The sequence below is a fragment of the Sinohyriopsis cumingii genome, chromosome 18 (assembly GCF_028554795.1).
Source record: "Sinohyriopsis cumingii isolate HCF-2022 chromosome 18, ASM2855479v2, whole genome shotgun sequence".
In the NCBI taxonomy this organism is placed as follows: Eukaryota; Metazoa; Mollusca; class Bivalvia; order Unionida; family Unionidae; genus Sinohyriopsis; species Sinohyriopsis cumingii.
In genome coordinates, this window is record NC_142978.1 from 44,482,103 (window position 1) to 44,497,275 (window position 15,173).

Here is a 15,173-nt window from a genome sequence, read left to right on the forward strand (position 1 = left end):
GTAATGAACTGTGCAACGTTTATGCTTATTCAAGGATGGTCTTGTATAATATCTAATTTATCTCTGTTGACCTCTTACACAATGCTGCAAAGTTAAACATAATATATTAGATATATTAAATTGCTTTGATATGAAATAAAATATTATCTTAAATAAAATGTTTTTAAAAAATATTCTTCAAAATTTTAATACGTTTTGGCATTCGGAAGGTTTTCGGTATACCAGCAACGATTGCAGATTTGTGAACACTTCAAGCATGCAAATGTTTAAATTTAAAAGCCATTAGAATGGGAAAAGATATTCCTCTATGCGCGATTATGTTAGAAAAAAAGTGACTAAACCGAGAGCAGCTATCAGTTAAAATTTTGATGAAATAAGTCAATACATTAAAAGGACAACTTAACAGTTTTAGTTCGAATCACACTTAAATTTCGGTATTCATTGTGAATTATATTCATTATGAATTATAAAGCTCTGAGATGGTGTATAATTCGGTATAAATAAAGACAGTCGATGACATTGACATTGTCCGGATGTTGTGGGGAATCAGACCAGTTTTTCAGAACCCGGTATTCAAACAATGAAAACTTTGTGAAAACTATAATATTCCTCCGTACGTCATTTCCAGAGAAGCCTAACCCTCATCGCTAAACCTAACCATAAAAGACAAAAATCCACTTTTCTCCCAGACGGCTCGACAGATTCTCATGAGCGAGGTACCTGTTTGTCGGATTAGATGAGGCCAATATTGCACATAAAAATTCTGTCAAGACTGTCATTTCGGTTCGTACGTTATATCCAGACAACTGTAACCCTAACCCTAACCCTAAAAGTCACCAAAATTTATTTTTCTCGCAAACCGCTAAACCGATTTGCATCATCCAGGTACCATTTTATCAGTGCTGATGATACACGTATTGCAGTAAAATCCTGTTAAATCTGGCCTGTCCGTTCATACGTTTTCTCCAGAAAAGCTTAACCCTAACCCTAATCGCTAACCCTAAAAGCCACATAAATTCACCTTTCTTCCAAACGGCTGAACCGACTTTCATTCCAAGGTATGACTGGATTCGTCTTAATAATGCACGTCTTCTGGTCTATCACGTATGATAATCAAAGGTTATGAACACAGCAACATGTACGTATACAAGTGAAATTTGAGTATAGTTTTTATTTACTTGCATTCAGTGAACAAACTGATAATACACATTTATTGGTTTTACGGTCAATGGGTTTGTCTCAGGCTTACAGCTGTGTACTCTGGTTTATGAGCATGATAACACAAACAATAATTTTTTGTTTTAATGAATCCCAGTTTGTGCATATGCCTGCTGAATACGTTTGAAAATGATTTGCTTTGAAAACAAGAATCACTCAAATAAACAGATTATGCTGGCTAAAAAGAATTTAAAGAAATTCTAGATAAGACATTTATTCCTTTTAACTGCTAAGTGTTGAAAGTGTCTGATATTCTTGAGCAATAAGATTTTCAAATTAACTGCTGTGGAAGTCATATTGATTTCAGATTGGCACCAAGAATTTTGTACTGCACTGACAGGAATCATGCAAACATGTCAACTTGGACATGTAGGAAAAATACTATTTTAATAAAAATTTGGTTTGGTGGAGTTTTATAATGTATCAATGATGATTTAACAAAATGCTTAAAAAATAACGTGACAGTCAAGCATTTGCCCCTTTGAGGGATTTTTCCTTTTGTTAAATCAGACTATAAGGTCTAATTTAATTATGCACTTCACCAATAGGGAAGATCCTTGTGGGACAGCATATGATTACCGATAGGGAAGATCCTTGTGGGACATCATATGATGATCGATAGGGAAGATCCTTGTGGGACAGCATATGATCACCGATAGGGAAGGTCCTTGTGGGACAGCATATGATTACTGATAGGGAAGATCCTTGTGGGACAGCATATGATTACTGAGAGGGAAGATCCTTGTGGGACAGCATATGATTACTGAGAGGGAAGATCCTTGTGTGACAGCATATGATTACTGAGAGGGAAGATCCTTGTGGGACATTGTGGGACAGCATATGATTACCAAATAGGGAAGATCCTTGTGAGACAGCATATGATTACTGATAGGGAAAATCCTTGTGGGACAGGATATGATTACCAATAGGGAAGATCCTCGTGGGACAGCATATGATTACTGATAGGGAAGATCCCTTGTGGGGCAGCATATGATTACCAATAGGGAAGATCCTTGTGGGACAGCATATGATTACCGATAGGGAAGATCCTTGTGGGACAGCATATGATTACTGAGAGGGAAGATCCTTGTGTGATAGCATATGATTACCAATAGGGAATATCCTTGTGGGACAGCATATGATTACCAAATAGGGAAGATCCTTGTGGGACAGCATATGATTACTGATAGGGAAGATCCTTGTGGGACAGGATATGATTACCAATAGAGAAGATCCTTGTGGGACAGCATATGATTACCAATAGGGAAGATCATTGTGTGACAGTATATGATTACCGATAGGGAAGATCCATTGTTGGACAGCATATGATTAATTAATTCAAATCCTCATATTCATTTCATGAAGATTCTTCTGATCTGTGATGCAATTTTTTCATATAAAATTATTGTTTGCATCCTATTGCCATTAATCTTAAGACTTACCAGTACGTTATAGATATAGTATTAAATGGCAGATAATAACATGTAGCAGAAGACACTACTCACTGAAATACTTTTTATGGTCTAAGTGACATAAAAGCAATATCATTTATATTTTTTGAGTTGTTGATATAAAATGAGAAATAGTGGTCAGCTATTTGAAAATATATAGGCAGCTCCATTGTTACCAGTCCAGCAACTGATGTACACTTATATCTCAATGTATGCTCCAAAGTATGTTTAGGTATTGATCATGGAATCAAAATTTGGTCTATTAATGATTATCCAGCTGAGAAGAATTAAGTTCAAGAAATGTGAGGATTTCAGGAAGACAATCTGGTTGAAAGGCTTGTAAGTTAAAGCGTGTTTCTTAGCACATTACATGACATCATTAATGAAGCATAAGTAGAAATTCTTTAAAAATGGATCACATGTAGTATAGTTCTTTCATGAACAGTTTACTCTTTGAAGGTGTCAATGTGTCATGTATAATTCATTTGGACTTAAAAGTTATGCCAGCTGAACATGTTACATGGAAGTGATTGAATTTATTTTCTCCCCAACTATGCATTTACAAATTTTTTTATATATGGATGTACACATTATACTAGCAATCAAAGACAAATAAAAATATTGATCCGATATTTAAAAAATTACTTCATTGTTAAAATTGTAAATGTTTTGGCTAAAACTATCATTAGTTCAATTATTATTTGCCTACTTATTTTTCTCTCATTTCTTACAAAATAGGCACACAATAACACATACCTGGCATAACTGAAGAACATTTAACTTCATGATTCAAGCTATGAAGTGTTTGGGTGAACATGTAAGGCAAGGTCAAATCAGATAGCTCTAAGTTAGCCAAAACATCAAATGTTGTCACAAATGTCAGGCAACAGTCACTGTACAGAGCTACATGGAGGACTTTGGGAATTCAGTACAGCCACATGGACTTGTAGCTTCCTAAGAGTTTCCATTTCTGGCTGCGTCTTCAGATGGTTTTGTAAATAAAACTCATTGTGTAAGTCAAATGTACATAGATGTCTGGGGATTAAATTTTGTTCACCGCCCTCAGTGCCATAGAAGTACCCAACATTTAAAGAAATTTTAACCTCAAAATTCAATCTAGGAAGTGATTTGTTTATCTATTGAAGGTAAAGTACAGATGTAATCCGATTATTTGACCAGTAGCAGTGGTGGCACCTAGGTAGTAACGATAACTCACTACTTGCTCCCATGAAACCATCAAGATCTTTTACAAATTTATAAGTGGGTCGTTGCACTTAAACCATATTTGCAGCATTTGTTGAGTGTATAATCTTTTATGACTTTTGAATGACTACATCTTTACACTTGCTTCTTTCAATCAATGAATCAATCAATATTTATAACTAAAATATCAATGAGGTACCCATGCAGTCATGGTTACCTTCTTAATGTAAGGAAGCAGAGTAGTGTTTGATATTCCTATGATCCTAACATGAACACTGACTAGTGAGGGACACTAAAGACACTAAAATGATAAGATAACCCTAACATGAACCCAGACTAGTGAGCCACACTAAAATGATAAGATAACCCTAACATGAACCCTGATTAGTGAGCGACACTAAAATGGTAGGATAACCCAACCATCAACCATGACTAGTGAACGACACTAAAATGGTAGGATAACCCTACCATGAACCATGACTAGTGAGCAACACTAAAATGGTAAGCCAACCCTAACATGAACCCAGACTAGATAGCGACACTAAAATGGTAGGATAACCCTACCATGAACCATGACTAGTGAACGACACTAAAATGGTAAGCCAACCCTAACATGAACCCAGACTAGACAGTGACACTAAAATGGTAGGATAACCCTACCATGAAGCCAGACTAGTGAGCGACACTAAAATGGTAGGATAACCCTAGTATGAACCTTATGACTGTTGCTCTAGTAGTCAGTGACATTTAGGTCACTAAAATTGACTGTTATTACAATAAATGGTTATAATGTTACAAGTTACTACCACAAAAAATACATTATTCTAAAACCTCTGAGAAACACTTTGGGGGAATTATGTATTGAATTAAAATTTTATATTGCTGACGAAAATATAATAAAAATCACCATGCCCTTTAAAAGCAGACACTAGGAGAGAAGTAAATTCTGTGTGATTCTCACAGAAACATTTCTTTTGAATCAGAGAAGCATACAAGCTGAACTTTAATGAATGTCTGGCTTAAGGTGGAACAAAAAAATTTTAAAAAAATGGTAACAGAAAGCTGGATGTTGTTCCATTACAGAATTTTTTTCTCATCTTTCAGCTAATGCACAATAACAATTAATCATGTTATTTTCAATAGTATGAGCAAGTGAGACAAAAGCACAATAGAGACAATGAAACATTTATTGAAGAATGATGGTTGATGTCTCAAAACATTTAAAATGGTGTACAATCTGCTGTAATCACGTCCAATATTATCTCATTAGAAGCTTATGAACTTAAGCTTATAAAATCATTAAATACACAATGGGTAGTTATTACTCCAAATGATCATCTGGCTTCTATCATCAATTATGCTGCAAATAACCAACAGAATAACCACCGATGCTCCAACGAGACTGTCATGCTGGCAACATTTAAGATGTAACAATGTGATGATGCTTTGTTTTAATCTCACTATATATTAATGCTCAAATGAATTAAATTGTAGTATTTTTTACACATGTCAATCAGCGAGGACTGCAAAGCTTATTTCAGGTGAACATCTGCATGAAATCATGTATGATGTTCTTTTCTGTCTATATTGATCAGAGTTATTTCCTTCTTGGAAACTGGTTACTGCAGCACTGTTCACTTGTCAAAGTATCTAGGATCTTCTCAAGAGAGGTTCTGCAAAAAAGTAAGAAATAATTAATGTGATAATTCTGTAATTTGTTCCATCTCATGTGGATTTTACTACAGAATAAAACAGACACACTAACAGGGAAATGTCATCAACCACTATTATATATGGATGACATCATTCTTACAAGCAAACTTTTATTATGCTGAAATCTATTATGGGAAGTCCCTCAAAGCTAGATATTATGCAAAGATCCCTGTCATTTTAAGTCATTTTAAAGATTATCCCTTTGAGTACTGACAGCCAAATCTGATGATTAATCAAATTCATTTGAAAAATTTATAAAGTACTTAATACACTCGTGCTTAATGTGAAACTTTTGTTGCACAGATATTTGTGAGAGAGTTGCTTACCAATTTTTCTATGTGGAGTAAAAGTCGTGATATAAGGAGAGTGGATCACCATAATGCCTTGATACTTTCTGATAAATTTATGAAAATATATTCAGTGATTTTTTAAAAGAAGTTGTTCAAAGTTAAATATGTTGAATTTAAGTATCTATACTTTTTGACAGATTTGGTGTTATCCTTAAAAATTTTAAACTCTGCGTGGATGCAGTGCGATATGTTTTGTTTTCATTTTTCTGGTTGTTTAGCAGATGAATGATGGACAGGTTTTTCCATATTTACCACACAAACATAGAAATACATGATTTCCAAACTGTCATAAAAACTAAACTGAGAATAATTTTAACAAGTATAACATTTTAGAGAATTTTGTGAGGGAAAATAAAATGAGGAAAATATTACATGCTAGAAATACACATACATGATATCAATTATTTACTTACTTTTTCTTGAAAATTAAGTTGATTTTAAAGCAACTGAAAAATTGTGATGATTTTACAATATTATGATTTAGCATAGAATTTCACATTAATATCTAGGTATAAAATATGCTGCTAATCATATATGCAAATGTCAGTGTTTGCAAGTTAAAAGTGGTAATTTCGATCTCTCCTCTTCCATCTTTCTTATGTTTCAAAACTTTATAAAGCACAATCAAATCTGGAGACCCATATGAGAAATACCTACACAATTTGGGTGACTTTAGCAAATTCACATACTTTCACTGGTCAGAGCACAGATCACAAGATCCGCTGGGCAATGGACCTAAAATTGACAAAGGAAACATACTAAATTAGATAGTATACCACTTTAACTGTCAAGTGGCCATCCATTTAATACATACACAAAAATCTGGCAAAGCTTGACCCCCCCCCATGCTTTTTTACATCTCACCCTTGTGTACGTATGCTTGATGCACACACACCCAGAATTCTAAAGAATGGCCCATATTTAATACTCAGAAATGATCAAGGATTAATAATATTAATGTGTTTAATAACACAGATATATCACCGCTGTAGAATGTCTTGCTGCACCAAAGAAATAAGCTGCGTAACTTTAAAAAGTTGATCTAGTGTCCAATAAAATTCAAATGCCGACTGAACCCAGACAAACAGGTTACGTATTAGACAAATTATTATTGAGGTTTCACCCCCACAACCCCCTTTCATATGTGTACATACATCATCAGTAGACACATCCACATCCACCCTCCATGCGCATGTACTAAATGGACGGCCCTGAATATTACATTCTTTACTCACTCAGGCTGCAAAGATAAAACAAGAAGATTGTTTCTTGCATACAGTGAAATACAATCAACACATCTGAAGGATAAAATAAGCGCAACAAAATTGGGACAGCATGTATTTATTATGTTATAAAGAAGCCTATAAAAGGTAAAAATTGCATATTTGCAATCTACTATTCAATACATTATACGAAAAAATATAATGCAAAAGAAAAGCTTAATTACAAAACTTTTAGATATATAATTTTTTTAAAAATATTATATTGTTCATATTAAAGTCTTAGCTAGACAAAGTTTACATTTGCTTATATTTAAATAATCATAAGATGGAATAGAAATAACAAGAACAAAGAGATGTGTTTATAAAACATGATAGCCCCATTGAAAAACTGATACAATGTAATATTTGATGAACATTTTAAACATTTAAAGCACTGCGATAAAAAGTTCATACATTCTACACTAAGTTTGTTTTCCATTTGTTTTTATCAAACTCGTACAAGTTTTCACTCTTCGGTACTAATAAATGTTTACAAGACGGTGAGCAGACTGGTCTAAATTTAATTACATGTAACTGTTGTCAGAAGGGTAATAGAATATATTCCATTAACAATCCTTCATATGACTGATTTCAGGTCATTAATGTTAATTTTTATATTCGTATCATAACTGGTAGAGTAAAACTTTATTCTAGTCAAATAAAAAATTTAGTATTTGCCTCACTGGGTGAATGTTGTATTTCGTTATTAATTGGAGATTTGTCAAACCAGGCTTTAAGTTCACCAATAAAATTATAAATTTCACACAACTACAAGTTAACAAAACATAATGTGTAGGATATTATTGGCAAACAATAACTCTCCCTAGAATGAAATGAAAGTTTATGCATCAAGCCGAAAGGGCTTGAAATGATGTCTTTGATTATCCTACATAAAAATAAGTGAACCATATTTTGTTGTTGTCAAGTTGATGTGCTTAATGGATGAAAATGGCTTTTAAATATTTGAATTTATGCAAGATATGATTGTTTCAAGCCTAGTTTAAGTCACAACGAAGATGAATAAAGGTCAGGTTAGTCAAAATATAGTTACATATTCTGGCATTTTTTTTTTGTTTCTTCAGAAATACAAAGATTCCCTAGTAGCTTGGGAAATAAGTTCAAGTGATTATAGCAAGCTATCATTTCACTAGGTGGAAACACAGAAATAGCAAGTCCCAATTTTTGTTCCTTCTGCAGGTATTATGGTTTGCCAGAACAAATATTACATCTTGTATTAGCCCAAAGCATGAATGATTCATGACACAAATATCAATGAAAACAAGTAATGTCTGATATTAACTTGAGACGAAGCAAAAGATTAATTTTTCAAAACTGCCATTGTAAAGCCTCTGCTGAAGAAACCAACACTAGACCATAACGATTTAAAGTACTACTGCCAGTTTGTAATCTCAAATTCATATAAAAAATCTTAGAAGAGGTTGTTCTACCCCAGCTTGTATCTCATCTGAATTCAAATAGTCTTTTCAGTAATGTACAATCTGCTTATTGCCCTTGCCAATGAACTGAAATTACTCTTCTAAAAGTAGTTAATGACATTCTATCTGCTTGGGATAGCGGAAAGATTACAGTCCTCACCCTCCTTGATTTGTCTGCTGCAATTGACATAATAGACCATGATATATTACTTCACCGTCTCCAGTACGTATTTGGCATTCATGATACAGCCTTACTGTGGCTCAAGTCCTATTTGGTCAACAGGACACATATTGTGTCTACAAATTGAATATACTTTCGCCCAGTTGATCTATATTGTGTTCCACAGGGGTCTGTTCTTGGACCTGTTCTCTTCATTCTATGCACTCAGCCGCTCTCAAGTGTCATAGATCATCATCTTGTGTCTCACCAATTGTATGTTGATGACACCCAAATATACAAATCTAGCCACCCAACTGAAGTTGATGCTATCATCCAAGGTGTAGAGAGGTGCATTTAAGTTGTGAAATCATGGATGACATGTAACAAGCTGCAGATGAATGATGATAAAACTGAGGCCATTCTAATCACAACAAAAAGACTTTCTCATTCACATCCTTTACCTCAAACAAGTATCTGCAACGCCAAAATTAAATTCATACAATCAGTACGAAACCTAGGTGTTACTCTGGACAGTACTCTCACATTGCACCAACATGTCATAAACATATGCAAGGCTACATATCTTGAACTGAGATGCATCAGCTCCATTCACAAATATCTTTCAGCTGATGCCACTAAAACTCTTGTGTGTTCATTAGTACTTTCAAGACTGGACTATTGTAAATTAATTCTGTCTGGTTCATCTCAGTATCTACTCCAGAAACTTCAAAACACAGCTGCTCGGATCATACTTACAGTACCACGATCAGAGCACACCTCCCCACTGCTCTGTACCCTACACTGGCTATCCATTCCATCCAGAATCAAACACAAAATTTGTTCTCTGTGCAATGTTTCACTGTCGGACTATAGTCCAACATACCTATCCGACCTCACCCATATGTGCACACCAGCAAGATACTTACGCTCCTCTTCTGACAATCATATACTCATTATTGCCACTATGAAAACAAAGTCATATGGACATTGTTCTTTTGCATACCAGGACCCAGCAACGTGTTATGAATTGCCCACTGAACTCAGACACAAAGACACTGATCCCATTCAAGAGTGCTCTAAAACTAAAAACTCACTTATTTCGACTGCAAGAACAAACTTAAAGACCTAATGTTTCCTACCTTAAATATTCTCAGCATGTTTGTTATGTTTTTTAATTTCGTAGTGTTTGTTTTGTAATTATATCATTATATATGTTTTTTTATCTTATAGGTGTTATCTAATGTTGTAAAGCGCTTAGAGCTTCTAAAGATTAAGCGCTATACAAAGTCCTCATTATTTCATTATTATTATTATATTTGCTACATGAGACTATAAGGCATTAAAATTTGGTTCTTCTTTGAAGTTAATAAAAACAGTATATCTTAATATACCTTCTTAATTCCAACCTAGTATATGACAAATTTACTGTTATTAACTTCATTTTAATATAGAAAATGTTTACTAAAAATAAGGAAGTCCCAGATTCCTCCTTATCCTCTCTTGCAAAATGGTCCATATAATATGGAATGTGTTAAATGGCTGTTAAAACCCAATCAATATACAATTCAGTCAAAGCATACGAGTATGGACTTGAAATCAAAATCATAAACCCATTATGAAGGAAAAGAGTCTTAACAATAAAGATAATAATACTCTGATATTCTTAACCCAAAATTATTTTTAAAATCTCATTAAAGGTTATGCCTCCTGTAACAATACAAAATTCCATAATCAATAAGTAGAAAAACCTCACGCAATGTTGACAGCTTTTTTATAATTTAAAGTCACGATGAAATCGCATATTCTTAATTCAAATTTGGGAAAATATTGTTTACTTCATCATAATGTAACTTCTATCTGAACAGGAAGTACAACAAATTGGTGGGATCTCAAATAAAAATTAAAAGTCCTCATATCAAATCTGATAATGCACAAAAAAATAAAATTATATTCTATATTCTCTACAATAAAACTAATCATTCATTATAGTCTATAGGTAAAAAAAAAAATTGAGAATGCCAGTCTTTATAGATAACATATATTCAAGCAACGAGTACATTTGCATCTGAAAATGTAATAAAAAAGAAACCTTCACTATATCAATTTTATCACCGTTTGAAACAAAGTAACTGAAAAATGAAAAAGAAATAAGCTGTTTAACTGAAAATGACATGTTGCATACAAACTGTGGCATGTTTAAAGACTAAGTTACTCCACGTATCAAATATCTAATTATTCACAGCAAATTTTTTAATGGTACATTGATTATATAATTTTAGGGAACTTCATCTTTTAAAATTATAAATATTTAAAGGAACAAAGATAATTTTTCAAAATAACACATATTCCATTTTTTATGTAGCTCTCAGAATATGTGATTTTCCATTTCTGACAATGATTATGCTTAATATTTAATTACCAATTGATTAACTCCTTATTTTGGCCAGATTACTTGTGTTTTGAAACTCCTCTCTGTGAACCTTCCTTTCATAGTAAAGAAGCATACAGACAGACAATGGTTCTTTATGGTAGTTAAGTACAATTTCCTAGTGCTCAAAGGTATTATCTTTTATCTTTTTGATACTTCTGCTCCAAAACTGAATTTTTTACAAACTTAAGCTGTGCCAAAGTTTCACTTTCTCAAATTAGTGCTTTACTGAATACTATGATTAGACTGCTCTGGTTGGCCTAAGTGGTTATAGCATCACCATGGATGTGGGAGGTCGCAGGTTAGAACTTCGGCTGAGTCATACCAAATTCTTGCAAAAATGGTACTAACAGCTGCCTCACTTGGCGCTCAACATTAAGATGTTATTTTTAGGACTGGCTGGCCTGGTGTTAAGTTAATGTGACTGGCTAGGACATTATGTTACATGTCTGCAGCATGATGCCCAATTGCTAGCCATCACTATAAACAGCCACAGTGCAGGCATCATAGCAATATGACTCAATTTTTTTTAAAGCTACATTAAAAATCCAAATCACACACACACACTACTGACAGATTTCTTATCTGTTCTTTAATGCTGTATTAGGTTTTAAGGTCCATAAATGCCATAGCTTGCTTGCTCCGACAGAGGTGTTTTGACCAAATAAATAACTGTACTTCTTATTATCATTTGTTAGTTTTATTTATTCAACAGGTCTTAACCCTTAAAGGCTGTATAGTTTTGAAGCACATGATCCAGCAGGGCTAAATTGTTTGAGAAAAGAAATGAAAGTGCACTCTAATTTTAAATTGTATGAAATTAATTAGGTTTTGTATCATGTCTGCTTTACATTAAATTTTGATTTACTGCTCAAGGGGGGGGGGGGACTGGAAAAACTATTTTGTCCATTCAGAGTGTACATCAGACGCGTATTTAACACCAATCAGTCACTAGTATCTCCATTAAAACTTTCCCAGCTCCAGTAATCAGATATATTTCATAATAACAGAAATCATTGTCTTCATCAGTGTCAGCGGCCAGTATTTGCGGAACAAAAGAAGATGAACCAAGCAGGGAATTAGCCTTTTTGTTTTTTCTGGGTAGGCTGTATTTTTAACATGCACTTGTAAAACTTCCTTTTTACATGGCTTATACTATGACATAATGCTTGCTACAGGGCACAATGTGCCAATAAAATCTAGTTTAAGAACCATTGATGTCAAGTTGAAGAATCCAGATGTAAACAGTTGCCTACCTGAAAAAAGACTTATGTTGCAAAAAACATGACGATACCTCTACTGGTGTGACTTACCCGAAGTACTTTAAATAAAAACTGTTTACAGTGCAGAGTACATTTTCCTATGAGTGACTTTAAATTGTTGGAGTTCCTGTGCATCAATATTTGGGAAATTCATACAAATTTTGCATGATTGATGCCCTGGAAGCATGTCTGTATCTGATTTGTAATGAATCTAAAGATAAAAAAATAACTAATGGATAATAAATTGTTTCCAAACTTAACAATTATCAATGGATGGGTAATGTGGGCTTTAAAAGATCTTAAAATAACTTTTATGTTCTCAGAAATTTTTAAACATATTTTCAAATAATGAAAACAAAACATTGGTGGCTAAGCTAACAAAACCCTAAATCACAAAATCTCTATCATCACATCGGTTAAAAGTAGCATTGTGAATAATTGTAACCAAAATTAAAAAGAAATAATGGCCAAAATTGATAGGTTGGAAACAAATGGGTGTTCAGTTTACTACTAGGTCAATGATTATGCAATCAACTTTTTACCCATGGTAGCAACTAACTGATACATGTAAAATAAAATTCTAATGCATCATTATGCATACAATAAAAAGAGTGGTCACGCTATACCTCCTACTATGGTTTGTGGTCATTGTTGTTTCAGCTCTGTATTCCTGTCTGGGTGTGGTACTTACCTATCTGCTGTGACACCAGGTGGTTTCTCTGACAGGTCGTCTCAAGCAAAATTGAGGTATACAGTGCTGAAAATACAAAAATAATTTAATTTTGCCACCAGAACAACTTCATACAAATTTTAAGTCATACACTCTACTCTTACAGCATGGCTGGTTAATCTAAAGAGTACAACTTGTATCAATTTATTCCATTCTACTGCAGATTTATAGATAAGCAGTGAATTTGTATATTTTACACAATCAAACTGACTAATGTTTTGGAGACAAATTGTTCAATGCATTGAGAACACAGTATTTAGGCATATACTACTCTTGCTGTACGTACAGTATGTACTTCATTTTGGGAATGCTGAAATCAGATAAAGTTGAAGTACACTTAGCTAATGAAAAGAATAAAAAATATATTAATAATTAAGAAAGTGCTTAGATAGCTTCATTTCATTCAAGATACTTCTCATCCTTTTAACCAATTTTGGCATTTCTGACTTCCATTGCATTACTGCCAACTGAAATGTAGGCCAACGAACTTGAAATCATGTCTTATGTGAAAATTTGAATTAATTAGAAAAAAGACATCAGAGTTAGTAAAGTCTGTTAAACTGTATTACTTTAATTTGTAGAAAAATGTGGAGACAGGCTGCCAAGAGTGTGAGATATTCCTGACAATTTGACTTCTTGTTCTGATGTTAGTCAACATTGGAACTCACTACACATACCGTTATTTAGTCAGTAAAACCTAAATCCCCAAAACATAAATATCAGGGTTGATGTCTTACACTGTTATGATTAGCTTAAGGCCATTTTTCATGCTACACAACAGTAAATATATCTGGTGGAGGAAGAACCTGGAAAACCACTGGGAAAAAACACGGACGGATGGGAAGCTAGTGGCATGCTCTCTCAAAACAGAGCAGAGCCTGACACTAAATTTTCCTGTAAATGTACTATATAATAATAAATAAATAATTTGAAGAGTAAATTGTAAGCAACAATAACCCTGACCTGCGCATTACATTATACAAATGACTGCCTGTTATGCTGCTGATTGGTTATGAACTACTCAAGTATTCTCACACCATACCCTTTGATTGTACCACCGTACAGATTTGAAAAACAGAAAGAATAAAAGATATCAAAAATGCACAAAACTTAGCCATTGCATTCACTGATTTATGACTTCTAAACTGATTGCCTCCAGGTGGGTCTCCAACACTGCTGACTTTTTTAATCAAAAGGGAGCTTCTTTAGCAACATGGTCGCCATTTTTGCTTGGGCCAGCTTGTTTTCAAGCACAGTTGTGATTGAAATTACTGTCTTTCAAACTTTCAGTAATTCCATAAATTTGGGATTTACATCTCTTTGAACACGTGTATACAAGAATTCCTTCTATTTATTTGTTCAAATTGTTCTTGAAATATTAGAACAAAAAATTGCACATATTGGATGCAGATGGCACTCCTTCTACATAGTCCTACAATGTAAGACATAGCACATATTATTTTCGTTTAAGTGATATGGTGCCCACAACATAAATATCAGCGTCGAGGTCTTACATGTAGGACGAGGCTACTACTGAAACAGACTATTCTAAAAATCAGAAATAGACAGAGGGCTTACAAACAAATGGGAGGATATGCGAATACTATAAATATAATATAAATCTACCTACCTCGATGCATTTAAGTCTCTTGTATAACAATTTCGGCTATAAAACAACGCAGTCTAGGTGAATTACTAGGTCTACGAAAAATACGAAACATCTTGCCCGCCATGACTTTTGTACATTTTTGTACTCTTCAGTACTAAAGATTCAGCATCCTGCAGCATTTCGAGAAACAACCAATGAGAGTGAATCTTACAATTATTTTACTGAATACTAGTATACTATTGGTTCCAACGATTTCGCATGTGAGCGATCTCCTAACACTCCATGCAATTCAAGGTAGACGAGAAAATGGATATATACATGAATAGAGTGTCGTATCAGACTATGAACATG

The 15,173-nt window shown here is 33.8% G+C and overlaps 1 long non-coding RNA gene across 1 annotated transcript; it reads right to left on the minus strand.

Moving 5' to 3' along the window:
* Positions 1 to 5,041: 5,041 nt before the first annotated feature.
* LOC149776523 (uncharacterized) lies at positions 5,042 to 14,989 on the minus strand. Its single transcript, XR_016416222.1, has 4 exons — positions 14,844 to 14,989; positions 13,175 to 13,240; positions 6,593 to 6,670; positions 5,042 to 5,545 (listed from the first exon to the last, which is right to left on the minus strand). It is a non-coding gene; the product is annotated as an uncharacterized LOC149776523 (long non-coding RNA).
* Between the last annotated feature and the right edge of the window lie 184 nt (positions 14,990 to 15,173).